General features: G+C 48.5%; 1 protein-coding gene across 11 annotated transcripts in view; it reads left to right on the top strand.

Moving 5' to 3' along the window:
- Positions 1 to 16,584, top strand: part of PPP2R5C (protein phosphatase 2 regulatory subunit B'gamma) — a 132,157-nt gene that overhangs the window by 55,172 nt on the left and 60,401 nt on the right. The window lies entirely within an intron of this gene.

Raw genomic sequence — 16,584 nt, 5'->3', positions numbered from 1 at the left:
CTTCTGATGGGACGCCCCTGAAGGGAATGCTGTGCAGGCTCTGTGTGTGCGAAGCCTATGTCCGATGAAATGGATCACTTCTAGCAAAAGGTACTTAGTTGAAGTTTAACATAACTCTATTATTCTATTAAAAGAGACACACGTTTTCTGTCGAGTTAGGTCAAATTATAGCTCTTCTATCAGATACTTGAGTTTAAAGGTATAAATGGGTAATTCAAGTCCATAAAGCAAGGAACACAAAAATAAGCAAGAGGCTCTGCCCTCAGGGAGTTTGTGGTCTGAGCATAATTAGAAGTAAACATCTGCTGGGGAAGCGCAAATGAAAGCAGCCCTAGAGCTGCATGGGGCTGCAGGAAGAGAGGATGATGAGGTGCCAAGGGTGCATCTGCCAGCCGGCTGGGCTTTCCGCAGCCGGGATGGGCTGGGAGTGTGAGGGCGACCTGGCAGAGCAAAGCGCGGGAAGGTGAAGAAATGCAGGGGTGCAGGTGCAGGGGTCAGGGTTGGACACGTAGCTGTACTGGGGCCTTCTTGTAAATGTGTTCGCCCAGCACACGTTTCTGAGCACTTTTGTGTCATACCTGTCATACCAGGTGAGGAATATAAAGGTAAACGATCCAGGTGCATACAACTGCAAAGCCCTGTGGTAGGGCGGTAGTGGCAGCTCTCCAGGGTGTGAGCAGCCCGCAGGAAGGGCACCTTGCTCAGCTTTGGTGGTGTTTGTCTTGTTTGTTTTACCACAAATGAAATAGGAGCCTTCTTGTTGGTGTCTATGATAGGTTAATGTATAAGACGTGCTTGCATGTTTATATAAGACATTTTATTGTTTAAATTTTGGCTACTTCCAAAGAAGAATTTGATAAGGCCTAAAACATTAGAACATGTGCAATAGTATATTAAAGAAAAAAAGTTATTAAAAGACAGTTTGGAGGGCCAGTTCAACCTTTGAATGGAGCTATGTAACAGTTTCAGAAAAAAATTTATGCTACTGATGGCCCAATGGGCATAGCATCTTTTTTTTTTTTTTTTTTTTTTTTGTGGTACGCGGGCCTCTCACTGTTGCGGCCTCTCCCGTTGCGGAGCACAGGCTCCGGACACGCAGGCTCAGCGGCCATGGCTCACGGGCCCAGCCGCTCCGCGGCATGCGGGATCCTCCTGGACCAGGGCACGAACCAGTGTCCCCTGCATCGGCAGGCAGACTCTCAACCACTGCGCCACCAGGGAAGCCCCGATAGCATCTTTTTAAGCTTCTTCTAGTTTGTGTTGCTAAAACCAATGCAAAATGCACAAAGGAAGGTGCTTACCTTCCTGTTTGATTTGTGAGGTGGGACATGCCCACCTTATTGGAGTCATTTCCTTAAATAAATAGAAGAATTCGTCTGTTACTTACCCTGGTTAAAGTTGGGTTTAATTTTTCTGAAGACATTCTTATTTTAGCAGCAATATTATGATGTAGATTTGAAGGCAAAACCTAAAAGAACTCATTGATTGCCTGGGATAGATGGAGAGATTCTAACACCGGGTTCCTAAATAAGTCTTTTATTTATAGAACCAAAGACTGGAAGGGGGTCAGCAGAGGCTGAGAGGAACTGATCCCTCAGTAAGAATGTATGATAGGGCTTGAATGATCTTGCTTCTCATTCAGGACCGTAGAGGGTGACACCAAAGCATGCATCTTGCTGGGTGCTAAGAGTCAGCATAGAAGACTGTGAGCCAGCCGAGAGAGGGTTTCTGTGTTGTTCTTCATGCGGTGGGAAGCCCAGGATGCCTCCAAGTATGGTCGGTATGCACTGCTGGTGGCACAAGAGACGATTTTGAGTGAACATTATTTTAAAAGTTATACATTGATGAATATAAAAATATGTAATTAGCATGTCAGAGCCACAATTTCTTGGATTATTGTTGCTTAGGACAGGGCTTAGAAAAAAGGGTGTGTCCATTTAAATAAAAACACCAAGTAAACGGTAGCACGACTGTGCACACATGCGGCAGGTATTGAGGAGGTGTTTGTGAACGCCTGAAGCACAGAAACCCTGGGATGGCCCCACTGAGTTCATTCCAAGAAGACTGTTCCAAAGAGCCCCCCAGTCTCCCGTTTGGTTCCAAACACAGCAGCCCCAGTGGAGCTGGACTTGGAGCCTGAAAGGTCTGGGTTCCGGCAGCCCTCGGGGAAGGGCACAGCGGCACAGCTCACAGCTGTCTGTCCACTTCCGGCCGCACTCTGGCCTCCCCTGCCCTCTTCCTCCACCTCCTAGCCTCACTGTCACTGCCTCTTTGTGCCCTCATTCACCGGGTAATTTCTCTGCATCTCTCTAAGCCTTTGCTCAGTGGTATAGCTCAAGTGAGTTACTTAACCTCCTGAGTAACTTTCCTCATTTGAAAATTGGGACTAGTAACATTTCTCAGTGGTGGGATAGTTGTGGGTACTCAATGAGAAGAGGGTGTGAGCGCCTGGCACAGAGTCTGGAACGTACTAAAACCCGTCGTGTTAGCAGCCACGGTGAGTAGTTCTGCCCGGTTCTTCCCTTGTTTCCAAATTCATATCCCAACTACTGAAAGCTGATTATTGGCACTTCACTTTTCAGGGGAAGAGCTTTGACTTGGCCAAAACGTTTCCCTGGGATCAAGTTGTTTACTCTTGGCCCAGGCTGCCTGGGAGTGGGGTCTGGGTGTTAGAGAAACCTGCAGCCTGGGTCTGCCCCTGTGGCCGACAGTGGGCCTGCGCTGGGGTCTTCATTAGCCGGAGAGGCACTCAGCCCTGCTGGCGCCGAGGAGTCTTGGCCAGCTTGGTCTGACTGGAGCAGATGTTTTAAGAAGATGGGGTTACTGCAGGTCAGCGAGGAGATTCCTGGACTCTCGAAGTTTGGCACAAGTTGTTACAGGATCAGAAAGCTGCCTAAAAAGACTAATTTAATTATGTGGCGTGATAATCCTTCAGAAACTACCACCGTGGGTAACTAATCTTAAATTTTGCGTTCATTCCTGGCTCTGATCATCTAGCCCAAGGGACCCCTCCCTTATGTTCATTTGGTTTATTTTGAGAGGACACAGTGTGATGGAGTGAGAGGACCTGAGTTTGAGTTCCATCTCTCCTAGCTAACCATCAGGGCGACTGACTCTTCCAAAACGGATTTCTCACCAAATTGCCATAGGGGTCACGCAGCAAGATGTTTGTAAATACACTGTTGGAAACATCAAAGTACTATAAATACGTTTTTGTTTTGAATTTTCTCTCTAATGTGGCTCAGAGTGCTTTGGTTTTGACTTCCCATCTGCATCGAATCCAAAGTTTAAAATGGTCTGTTCCTCTGATTGACCAAATATGGTCCAGTCAGGACGGTTGTGTCACATGCAAAGGGTCACCTTGTCCGCCTGGCCAGAGTGCAGCGACTGACACAACCCCCAGAAGCCTGTCTGTGGGACGGGAAAGCCCTTGTCTCCGTCCAGCCTTCCTCATCTCTGTGCTCAGGCCGTGGAGGTTGTGTGTGAGGTTAGAAACGGTGACAGAGGTACTGAGGCCAGTTTCAGGAGGAAGTGGTCTTTCCAATCTGGGCCCAAAATAGTCTTCTCAAAAAAGGAGAAGAAGAAAGATCATGACATTAAGTTAAATGTCACTTGATTAGGCATCTAAGTGCGGCTGTTGACGTCCCACAGGCCACCAGTAATTAATCTGAGAAAGTATTTCCCTCTCAAGTTGAGGTGGTGGTTCTAGTAGAAATTCTTTTCCCAGACCCACTGTCTCGTAGGTGAAACTTCAGAGCCCCATTGCCCGTCCTGGCATCCAGGTCTCTTAAAACTGTGAGGTCATATAATGCATGCTTAATGCCCAAGCTGCTGTCAAGTTGCTTAGGGGCATTTATACAAAGGATTTATGCATTAAGATACCAATTTGGTCTTATCGGGAATCTGGTTGGAGATTAGAGCAGTGACTCTCTATTATATGCTGGGAAAAATCAGAAATTAACCCTCTAATACCCTCTCCTCTCCCAAAAAGCCATGAGAAAAAGTCCTCAAATTTTGGAAATTCACTTTCTTAAATACAGCTCACTTGTGAGCACATGATAAAAAAGCCTCAGAGGAAGATTAGAAAGTCTGGCAGGGTTTTCTATTTTGCTTGCCTTTCTTGCCAGAGTCCTGGAGAAGGATTTTACTTTTAGGAGTGTGTTCAAAGCACATTCACAGTAAGCGGAAAATGCAGCCTCTGTCTTCAGGGTTTGGGGTCTGTGATTGCAGCCGGATTGATGGCCCCAGCGCTGTTGCTTTTGATGCGGCGAGCACAGCTCCTTGGCCGGGGCCATCTGAGGAAGACTGGCAGGTGCTGTGACAGCGGTGTTCTGTGGCCGCGAGTGGGAAGAAGGGGGTGGGGTGGGGGGCCTCAGGGGCGGGCACTGGCTGAGAGCTGGTGGGCTAATTACACCAGGGAACCCTTGAGGGAGTGACTTGCAGCTTGGGGCACATTTTGTAGGTGGCTGAGTATTCAGGAGAATGCGGTAGGAGGAGGAGTGGATGCTCTGGATGTTTAGTTGGTGGTAATGTTATTAGGTCAGACTTGGAGTTAAGGCAGAATCCCAGACATCCGACGACTTGTTTAAAGGGTTCCTTTGTACATCCCACCCTCTCGTCTAGGATATGGGCTAATGGGGAACTTGGCCTATGTCAAAGTTATTTATATTAGGCACCACTGATTTTAATTCACAGGTTTTTTTTTTTTGAGGAGTTTTTAAGGTCTTAGAAATAATATTTTGTTAAGGTTTGCAGAGACTGGGTGACAGACACAGTCTTTATCTTGACCAGGAACATCAAGGCCTTGATTCTTCCTGTAAGGAGCAGGCAGCATGTAGGGACCAGCCTGGGATATTTGAAAGGGCTCCTGGCCAACTGCATGGTGCCAGTATGGACAGAAGTGTCCCCTCACAGGCATGCTCCTTGTTCCCACAGGCCTCTGAGAGGCTCTGAAGCCACACTGCCTGGGCTCCGACACCAGCCCTGTCGCTTCTGAGCCTTGTCACCCTTAACCTCTGTGCGGATTTGTTTCCTCATTTGTGTAACAGGATTCGTGGGCTTAGAGGAGTTATAATAATACCTGGCACATAGTAAGTACTCAGTAATGGTAAGCTATTGGTATTCCTTAAAAGAGTTAAAAGTGAAAATAGTATGGAAAATTAGCAAGATAAAATACAGTAGGAAATTAGATTTTCAAAAGTGTTTAAGGACATTTTTCAGTCCCCAAGCAAAAATAAATAGGATTAGACTCCCAGCAAAAAAGCATCTAGAATGCTCCACGCAGTTGAGACCAGGAAGCTGGACAGGATTTCAGCTGAACTGTGGGCGGAAAGCTGGGGATGGAAGTCCCCTGACCTGCCCGCGGAGAGAGAGTGGCAGCCAGGCCTGACTGCGGCCACAGGCAAAGCCTTCCCTTCTGGGCTGCCGACCTGCCAGCTTGAGACCAGAATCGCAGCTTCTAGGATCATGCACACGCTTACAGCTGGTTTTATCATTACTGTAAACATGTCATTCTGTTATTTGGGAAAGTTATACTTCAAGGATTATATGTCAAGGGTCTGAAGGTAGTTCTTTTCCAAAATACTATTTAAACTGAATAAATTTATTTAAATATAATCCAATGTTAAATGTCTGGCTAGGATATTGCATACATTTTTCTAGACTAGCAAAATTTAAGGATTATTTCCATAATTTTTAAAGTTACATTTACCCTTATATGTATACTACTGTATATAACAAATTGAACAAACATGGTTCTTCTAACTTCTTTAAATCCTACAGTGAGATGGGTCATACATAAAAGGGTATTAAAAAGAAATAGGATGTAAAGATATGTTAGGCAGATGCAAAAAAACCCAAGTCATAACATTAATAGTGGGCAAAGTTGAAATCAAGGCAAAATAAGGTTCAGTGAGACAGGATTACTTCACCACCCCAAAGTGCACAGTGCGCAGGATGGCAGAGCGACCGTGAACATACGCGATTTACCCAGGTGGTTCTGTGTCCAGAGCTAGAAGGACTGCAAGACAAAACTGATAAGGGGCTTCCCTGGTGGCGCAGTGGTTGAGAGTCCGCCTGCCGATGCAGGGGACGTGGGTTCGTGCCCCGGTCCGGGGGGATCCCACATGCCGCGGAGCGGCTGGGCCCGTGAGCCATGGCCGCTGAGCCTGTGTTCCGCAATGGGAGAGGCCACAACAGTGAGAGGCCCGCGTACCCCCAAAAAAACAAACAAAAACTGATAAGGCCGGGGTTGGGGCAGCGGGGGTGGGATGTGCCTGGATGGCCCTACCTGTCCCAGATCAGGTGGTGACTACAGATTATCATGGTGAACCACGGAGACTTCAGAAAACAAGTGCTCACAAGGTTTATACATTTAACAAATAATAGTTCGCAGAGAAAACCTCTGCAGGGACTTTCCTGGTCGTCCAGTGGGTAAGACTCCGTGCTCCCAATGCAAGGGGCCTGGGTTCAGTCCCTGGTCAGGGAACTAGATCCTGCATGCCGCAACCTAACCTAAGACCCGGCGCAGCCTAAGTAAATAAATATATAAATATTTAAAACAAAACAACAAAAAAACACCTCTGCAATTTTCAACAAGTTGAAATAAGTAGAAACCATATTCTCTCATCACAATGCAATAAAAATGGGGATAAATGCAAAGGTAGAAACCAGGCCTCAGGGCAGAGAGGGCGTTTGTTGCTGCTGGCGTGGCCCTGTCTGGATCTCAGCACCACTGGCTGCTCCTCAGCGTCCGCATTTAAGCCCCGAGTTGTCTCCATGGACAGGCCTCCCCCGCCTCATCTAACCCGTCACTAGGGCTTCTTCTTTCCTAAACTCATTTTGTTTATGAGGTGTTGAGATCTTGGTTTTACTTGCTTGTCTCCCTCACTTGAGTGAAACCCGTCAAAGCAGGCCCTTCCCTGCCTTTTGAAAGCTTCATCCTCAAATGAACAAGTCGGTAAAGGCAACAGCCGCGCTACAAGGACTGTTCATAAGCGCATCCCGTCTATTGTCTGTCATCGGCACTGTCATCATCCTCGCTGTACTCTTGGGAGGGCGAAGCACAGGCTCGACACACTGCCCAGGAATGAAGGACAGGGTTGGCCAGGCCAGCTGTCTCGGGCCTGGGCTCTCCCACCAGAGCCACGGTGCCTCCAGTGAGTGACTGAATGAAACAAGGTGATGGCTTACGGAGTTGATGTGTGACACGATTATTAAGTAAGGATGAGAGGAAATCACTTAAACGCTTAGAAAGAAAAGGACCAAGATAAATTAAAGAATTACTGTCTTCTCTAAAGACAGAAGCAGAAACAAATGAATCAGGAAACTGGGGGAAAAGGAATGAAACCCAAGAGCTGGTTTTGGAAGGAGGGCCACAGCAACGAAAGGAGAAAGGAGAGCGGAGAGATGCTTCTAGCCAGCCTGGTGGGAAGGAGAGAATCGTGATGTTAACAGGCCAAGGAAAACAAATGGGAACATCTCAATAAACGTGAAGACGGCATTCTGTAAAATTCAACTTTCGTTCCCGATTTGTCGTTTTGTTTGCTCTTATTTTAACTTTTTGAAATAATTTCAAATTTACAAGTTGAAGAATGGCACAAAGAATTTTCTTTATCAAGTTTCACTCATTTGTCAACATTTTGCCACATTTGCTCTGCCATTTCTCTCACGTGTATATATTTATATTCAGTGACCTGGGGTGGGGGAGTCTCACCAGCCCCTCCCCTCCTTCTGGGCCCTGGCTCCGGTTTTGCCTTGCTCCCCCAGGAGGCGACCTCTGGTGCAGGGCTCATCTCTTTGATTTCTGTTATCTTTTCTTGTTGATCCTATAAATCCTCACTATTTTGTGAGCTTGTTGATGCCTTTTATATATATATATATATATATATATATATATATATATATATATATATATACACACATATTTTTAAATTTTCATTTATTTTTGGCTGCGTTGGGTCTTCGTTGCTGTGCGCGGGCTTTCTCTAGTTGCGGCTAGCAGGGGCTACTATTCCTTGTGGTGCGCGGGCTTCTCACTGTGGTGGCTTCTCTTGTTGTGGAGCGTGGGCTCTAGGCGCACGGGCTTCAGTAGTTGTGACACACGGGCTCAGTAGTTGTGGCTCGCGGGCCCTAGAGCGCAGGCTCAGTAGTTGTGGCGCACGGGCTTAGTTGCTCCGCAGCATGTGGGATCTTCCCGGACCAGGGCTTGAACCCGTGTCCCCTGCATTGGCAGGTGGATTCTTAACCACCGGGCCCCCATTGTTGCTTTTAAACGGCTTTTTTCTTTTTTTTTTTTTTTTTTTTGCGGTACGCGGGCCTCTCGCTGTTGTGGCCTCTCCCGTTGCGGAGCACAGGCTCCGGACGCGCAGGCTCAGCGGCCATGGCTCACGGGACCAGCTGCTCCGCGGCATGTGGGAACTTCCCGGACCAGGGCACGAACCCGTGTCCCCTGCATCGGCGGGCGGACTCTCAACCACTGCGCCACCAAGGAAGCCCTTTACTGAACTTTTAGTGAGGTTTTAGAAGGAAGTAGAACTAGGTAAATGTGTTCCATCATTAATCATAAAGCATTTTTGGTCACGTTATTTAAAAAAAAAAAAAACACCATGAGAAGATTTATTCTTATTAGAAGGTTCGATTTGTTAAATTGTAGCACACGTGGACAGTGAAATTCCAAACAGTTAAAGATATGTTGGTCTATTTATTGATCTACAGGACATTCTTGACAGAGGGTTGAGTAAGGTAAAAACAGGAGCGAATGAAGCATGGTCTTCAGTAGCTCAGTCATTCACGTCAGCACATCTGTGTGCGTGGAGAGCACCCCCCGCCCCGGCAGGTGTGCGCCAGAATGCCCACAGTGCTGCTCGCTGAGCTTGCCTTCCTTGTGTTGTTTGGATTTTATTTATCCTACGGTGAACGTGTGTTATTTTTCTGAAACCAGAATTCTTCCGAAATGTGTAATACATGTTGACCAGTGGTCGGCTGTATGCAGAAAGGTTTCACGTGTAAGTTCAGGCCCTTGGTTTCTTATATGTTCCTCCCTATGGTGCCCGCTTATACGTGACCCATTCTAGAGACCTGTTGTATTTTCATCTTTCCGCCCTCTGGGAACTGCTGCCAGCACCCTGGTCTTTGAGAGAAGCACTCTCCCGTAGTCTTACAGAGCCAGAAAGAACCTTATTTTTCAGAGGCAGAAACTGTGGCCCAGAAATGCCAAGCAGCTGGTCCCAAATGGGGCACAGCAGTGTCTCCTGCTGCCCCGGTCTGCTTGCCGCTTTCCAGTTTAACTTGCCTCCTTACGCGTGTAAGCTTCAAGTAGCACCCCTGCCCCTCAGAAAACCCCAGCTCCACCGTAATCCTTTATAAACCTTCCAAATTTTAAGGATATTTTTCCACTCAAACTCCGTTACGCCACAAATTGATAGTCTAAAACGTCCATGAACTCATCAGGGAGATTGGCTCCTCCATGACCCAGCAGGCACATGGGTCATAATTGGATTTGGGGTCCATTCAGCCCCTCTCGGCCAACAGTTAAGTAGCTGCCCTTGCGCCAACACTGTTCTGAGAACCAGAGCAGCAGGGCACGGCCGCGGTGCCCTGTTCGCCAGAACATCCGTGTAATCGCGTTACGTACAACCAGACACCGTCAGCCTGAGAGTCGTCCTTTGTTAGGTGCAGATCTAGTTGCTGAGTGCAGTGCATTAGTGGCCTGCTTGGAGATGCCTGGAGAGGATGAAAAACGTTGCTTCCGTAACAGACATTTTTTAAGGGTAGGAGCATAAACAAGATTGAACGATAGAAGCTAACAAGTCAGTGCATCTGATGAGCAGAAACCAGAAACCAGCACCGTTTACTGAGGACGCACTCCATCTCAGGCGTCGCTCTAGCACGCCACGTCTGCTAATTCACAGCCACCCCACTGGGTAGTTACCCCATTTCCCAGTTGAGGAAACCAAGGCCCAGAGGGATCAAGTATTCTGCCCAAGGTCACTAAGGTAGTTACCGGTGGAGCTGGAATTCCAGCCCACGTATTCTCACTTTCCACCCCAGTTCTTAATGCCTTTGTTCTACTGCTGCCTGGTGTCTCGGGGGCTTAATAAATATCTGCTAAGTGGAGGATTCAAAGTTAGAAACTAAGGGGGCAGCTGTGCCTAGTGATGACCTCAAGGTACCCCGAGCAGTCGTTGTCTTGATTTAACTATAAAACTTGGACCATAAAGAACTAGTCTTTGGAAGTACCTTGTTTTCCCAAATGGCACCAGCTCAGATCACCAAATTCAACTGTGGCTCCAACATTGGAGGACAGGGACGGCTTGTCCAAAGGCCACGTCCTGCCCCAGGTCGGACGAGTGCCCTCGATGTCCAGACAGGCGCTTCCCCGGGGGTACGTTATGGTGTGCTCCTTTCTAATAAAGTCCTTCTGGTTTAAAATATAGAAAGCAGTCAAGAATAGAGGTTTCTCAGGGTCGAGAGAGGGAAGGGCCTGCCAGGGGGGACCAGGCAAGGCCGACAGGCAGACAGGGAGCAGATGCCCAGGCGGGCAAAGGACCGAGAGCTGGCGTCCTGTCTGAAAGGAGGGGCACCTCATCCTCCCCACCCGGCCATGCCTGTCCTGCCCCGAGACACGGAGGCTGCAGCTGCCTGTTCGAGCTCCCCGTGTGGCCCCTGCCACCGCCTGCAGCTCTGCCCCTCGCCGTCCCCACAGGCGGGTCGGGCTCCTCTTCCCAGGTTCAGGAGCATCTCACGCGGTAGCCAAGCGGAGCCCTCCTTAGGCCAACAGGTTCTCCCCCTCGCCAAACCCTGCATGTCAAGAAGATAGGAACCAAGTAGCAGCAGCATCTCGATTTGCCATGTAAGTTGGGATCAGCTATGCAGAAAAGGATCAGCTAAATGTCTTTCAACACAGAACACAAGAGTGTTTCTTGTTTTAACTAATAATAAAAAAGTCACATACTTAGGTGGCATGTTTTTCTCCAAGGGCAAGTGAACCTTTCGGTCAACGCCTTGGATGACGCACTAAACGTATTAGGCTTTAATCTGAGAAGAACGCCCTGCGCAGGGGTGTCGAATCACTGCTCAGGAGCACCTGCGGTTGTGTCTTTGTCCCGTCGTTAGTTTTCGTGGCACATTCATCGAGCGCCTGTTGTGTGCTGAGCGTACCGCGGAGGTGGAGGATGCTGTGCCCGTCTTTATCAACATGGTCCTCCCCAGATGAGGCCAAGTTCAGTGCCAGACATCAGAAAGCCCCTGGGGAGGGCTTCCGCTCCATGTCCCTGGAGGGGCGTGGGCCACCCCCGCCTTCAGAGTGCGCTGAGCCTTGGAGACGGGGCGGGGGCAGGGGGTATCGTTCTTCGTCACTGGCCGGTAACCTTACCATGACTGGCCTCTGAGCAGGGATTAGTTGATGGGCGGGTGAGCTGAAGACTGGAACCCAGCACAGGTAAACATCAGCACTAATTAATTAACACTAGACCTGGAGGGATGGGGTGGTGGGCATGTGAGGAGGTGAGGAGGCTGGCGGCTCCTGCGAGGGGGAGGGAGGCGTCCAGCACCGCTCTTTATCTGCTTCACCTCCCCAGAGGGTGGGCACACAACACACGCGCACACGGCCCCTGATTTCGTGGTTCCCAGCGTCCTGGTGCCTGTATCACTTTAGAGCCCTGATTCCCGGGCTCGTTCTCCACAGGACCTGGCACACGGGCCTTCAAGGCTTATTGCTTGCTGCAGCCCTGAGCCAGACATACGTGAAGAGCCCAGAATCCATCCTAAGAGAACTTGTTTCCAGAAAGAACCGCTCATATCTATTTGAGACACAGAGAAAGGAAGTAGAGAACACAAATAAAAACTGAAAAGACTCTATGTATTTTTTCAGGATATCCTTCTCACAACTCCACACTCTTCTATCTGCTGGTAAGCATATTAAACGTTCTGCAGCCTGCCTTTGGCCATCTCTTATTTGCGAAATGTAGTGAAAGCAGTTTTCCTGGAATGACGCCCGCCCTTGCACTTTAGGCAAGAGCTTCTCCATTGCCAGAGCTGTCGGTCGGCAGGCGCAGTGGTGGGGTGTGACGCTTCAGCAGGAATGCCAGCCTAAGTGAAGGATGAGGCGATACAACCAGAGGTGCTGGACGTTTACTGATTTGTACTAGTGGTGAGGGTCTGTCTAATTTGTTCCCAACAGGCATTCTAGAACTAGGTTCTTAAGCAGGAAATAGGGCCTTTGTCAACGCTGCTGGCGCTGTATCTCTGTGCTCCTAGGAATTCGAGCTGTCTTAATCTTTAACTGTCAGAGAGCCAAGGCTTTAATTCAGCAGACATCTGTGGAGTTCCTCCTGTGCGTCGCCTGTGCCAGGAGGTGGGGACACAGTCCTGAATGTCCATGTGTGTCCGCTGTCTTACAGCTTAAGGAACCTGAGGCTGAGAGTCCTGTCCTGACTTCACCATGTTCTTTATGGTGGGGTCTAGGCTAGAAATCAGTATGTTTCTTCCATGTGACTGCCCTCACTGAGAAGTTCACTTGCCGTAATTAAGAGCTTCTCTGAGGAAACCAGTCTCTCCTGGCCTTTATCTCGCCTCAGTCTGACCCGCTGCTTCCGACTCTCCTCGCCCCACATGCCTCCCCCACGCCGTCCCCGGTGAAACTGCCGGTTCTCAGGTGCAGAGAACAGGAGCGAACTAGACCTTGGCTTCAGACACCGCTTTCTGAAATGAAACTATCTGCCTTATAGATTTACGCTGTAGTTTCACAGTGTAAAAAGGGATGTTGGGCTGGGGGTCAGTGGTGGAAAGTCACGAGCAAAGTGAATATTACCGCTTTCTCTGCAGATAAAGGCAGGCTGAAGAATGGCAGGAAAACCAGAAGGGAGGGAAGGTCTCAAAGGCTGGAGGGAGGAGTGCCCAGGTTTGTGGGGAAGCCAGTCGGCTGTGGGATTTACACGAGATCGGCTTGTCCTGGGTAGACTTCCACCGCAGACTCGGCCCGGGGGTCGTAGGTCTTTTCCCGTGGGAGGGAGGATGTAAGCTTAGTGAACGAGTGCAACAAAGCTGGTAACCTACAGAATTGGGATTTGCAGACGGAACGTTCACAGTGGATTTCAAGCTATGGTTTTCACCAGCAAAACTTGTTTAAAGTGAAAGTGGCGATGTAGAAGCTGCTGGGCAGTCTTGCGTCGCCAGATTTACGTCCAGATGAATAGAGCAGGCAGTGCTTCCGCTTCGCCCGCGCACTGGGATGCCACCCATGAGGACTAGAGAAGGGCGACTCCAGCGCAAGCGAGGGCAGGAGGGAGGGAGGGCTTGGTGCTCTTGGTTATTTCTCTCCGAACAGCAGGTAGACAGTGCTCGACACGCTTAGCCAGACGAGCGCTCTGGCCCCTTTGCGGTACCAGCTGGTTACTAGCTCCTTGCGTTAGGTAGTACAGAGCGTGACGTGGGGAGCACGTGGGCTGTATTTGAATGGAATAACATCCATCGAGAAACCTGACCAGAGGCTCAGTATGTGTGGTGAAGTCCCATCAGATCTAAGACACTGGATTGTAGGTCAGACCTAGTTTTAAGAACCACCAAGAAAGAAAGAGAAAACAGCAAGGGAAAGAGGAACTTGATCTGTGGGAGGTTAACGTAGAAAGTGTAAACATTAGAATGGTTGAACTGTGATAACTTGGCGTTGTGACATTGAGAAAGATTTATTGTAATTTTGAACATCATCAACCAAGTTAGGAACTGTTTGAGGAGATTAACTCCATTTTGGAATTATGTAGGTGCCAAGGATCAGGGTAGAATTCGTTTCATCACATCATCTACATGAAGTGAGTGTTTCATTCAGTATGTTTATCATGCTTTCAAGTTGTAGAAGTTTGGATTTATGGAGTAAGAGATAATTGTTACCAAAAGTGATCCCTGCTAGGCCAGCACCCTGAGGAACCGTGCTTGGTGTCATGACTGCCTCGCGAGAAGGCTGAGAAATTGGTTCCCAGACTGTTGCCTTCTCCTTTGAAGTAGATCTTCCTACTTCTGTCATCCTCATTTCAGTCCCCCGTGTCACTTCTGAAGAGATCTTTTTCCCAGGTCACGTTGTGTCACTCACTCATCTGCTTAACAACCCTCTGTGATCAACGCTATCTACTCGCAGTACTTCTCAGATTATTCTATCAAAATGCAAACCTCTGAGAGTCCAGAGTGCTGAAATGCCTGTCACAAGCATCCAAGTTTCTTGGAAGAACTTGATTTTGTCCTAAGTTTATATGGACTTTGCATTCTACTCTGATACATGTGTCATTATTTTAATATAAATATGGTTTGAGTTACGGTACTGCTCAGCTAAATTACCTGAGTTTCCTTCTTTCAGATCGCCTTTTTTATTTTGAGCACATATTTGAGGTCCCAGTATGTGCTTGACCAGTTCTAGATACTGAGGACAAAGTAATGAACAAGACAGAGTTCCTCCTCTATGAAAAATGTTTGACTAAAGATCCAGTGTGATTAATTTAGGGTTTGTAAAATGTAATCTGTTATTCTCATTTAAGCCTCTGTCTTTTTGAGGAAAATTGGTTTTCCAGGAGAATTTGCCCTGTAACTTCAAGGCCCTCCGATTTGAGAAGTGGGCACCTGTAGATAAAGTCTTTGCAGCTGAGCGTGGCCCCGGTCCCTCCACAGTGAGCCTCAGCCTCCCTGAACTGATGTGGCTCCTGCCCTCCCTCCAAGGCCAAGCTCAAGTGCACCCCAGGAAACCCTTTCCTGCACCTGCACCCTGCCCCCCCAGGCCCCATCACACCTCACACATCAGTACACTTCTCATATGTTTTAGTTGTTATTTTCTTTTAGATCAAGTATCATGTTTAAATTTATCTCTGTGTTGTCATGCCTGGTACAGTGCCTGGCATGTGTCTGTCGGATAAATTTTTTAATTAATTCCTTACGATACAGGCTCCACGTGTTCAAGGCTGGTGCCTGCTCTGCTCTGCTTCATACCAGATGCTTTAGATCTGATAAGTCATACCACAATTTTTATATTATACATCTGGAGTCATAATTGCTGATCTTTTCTCTCAGAGGAAGAGGGAGAAACTTTATATAATTAGAAAAGTTAGAGATCACTTAGATTTCATCTGGACTGGGAAATTTTTCAATTAAAAAAAAAGATATCCAGAGCTGAAATTCTTCCACACAAATACCGCATAGGGACGTTAGGAAATGTGCTGGGATCGTGTGTGTCCGTGTCCCAAGTAGATGGAGGTTAGTTTGGAGATTGTCGGTGTCTGTTCCCCTAAAGCTGTCATGGAGGACACGCCACAGATACCTGTGCCTGGAGTGTGCGTGCTGGGCGGCTCTGGGAGACCCAGGCGCCGGCTGCCGCGCTTGCCTCTTGGGAGGAGAGTCGGAGGCAGAGGGTGGCTGTGGAGGAAGGAGGCTCGTGTCTCACTGTGTGTTCTTGAGGACCTTTTGCCGTAGACACGGATCCTGGGCCTTTTTAATTTGTAATGTGACTCACAGCACGTATAGAACAACTAAAGAGTGTCATGAATAATTACAAAGCGAATATTTCTGTAACCAGCACCCCTACCAGGCACCCCTGCAGCTCCCGGAAGGTCCTGTATTCCCAGCTCACAGGCACATTTGTCTGCCTCTGTCCTTGGTGACGCCAGACCCCACAGCCCTGCCCAGCCGTGTGAGAACTCCAGCCGAGCACAGCTCCTCCCAACACTTGTTTTCCTCAGACTTTTTGCCATTCTTTTGGGTGTCTTGTGATATCTCATTGTGGGTTTTTTTTTAATTTATTTTATATTTTTATTTTTGGCTGTGTTGGGTCTGAGTTGCTGCACGCAGGCTTTCTCTAGTTGCAGCGAGTGGGGGCTACTCTTCGTTGAGGTGCGTGGGCTTCTCATTGCGGTGGCTTCTCTTTTTTTTTTTTTTTTTTTTTGCGGTACACGGGCCTCTCACTGTTGTGGCCTCTCCCGTTGCGGGGCACAGGCTCCGGACGCGCAGGCCCAGCGGCATGGCTCACGGGCCCAGCCGCTCCGCGGCATGTGGGATCCTCCCGGACCGGGGCACGAACCCATGTCCCCTCCTTCAGCAGGCGGATTCTCAACCACTGCGCCACCAGGGAAGCCCATGGTGGCATCTCTTGTTGCGGAACACAGGCTCTAGGCACGCGGGCTTCAGTAGCTGTGGCACATGGGCTCTAGAGCGCAGGCTCAGTAGTTGTGGCGCACGGGCTTAGTTGCTCCGCGGCACGTGGGATCTTCCTGGCCAGGGATCAAACCATGTGCCCTGCATTGGCAGGCGGATTCTTAACCACTGCGCCACCAGGGAAGTCCCTCTCGTTGTGGTTTTAATTTGCATTCCTCTGGCCATAAATGAGTGACAGCCTTTCACGAGTGATTAGGCTTTGGGGTATATTCATGAAGTGCTTGGTTAAGACGTTTGCCTACTTTTCTGTTGGTACTCTGAATATTTCTTACTGATTTATTGGAAATGCTTACATATTCTGGACATTAATTCATTGGCTATATGTATTCAAATAGTTCCCCCACTCTGTGGCTTGTCTGTTCATTCTTTGTGGTGTCTCGATGAAGAAAAATGTTT

Source organism: Stenella coeruleoalba (assembly GCF_951394435.1).
Source record: "Stenella coeruleoalba genome assembly, chromosome: 2".
Lineage (NCBI taxonomy): Eukaryota > Metazoa > Chordata > Mammalia > Artiodactyla > Delphinidae > Stenella > Stenella coeruleoalba.
The sequence above is the reverse complement of the archived record's forward strand: the minus strand, read 5'-3'. Positions and strand labels throughout refer to the sequence as shown.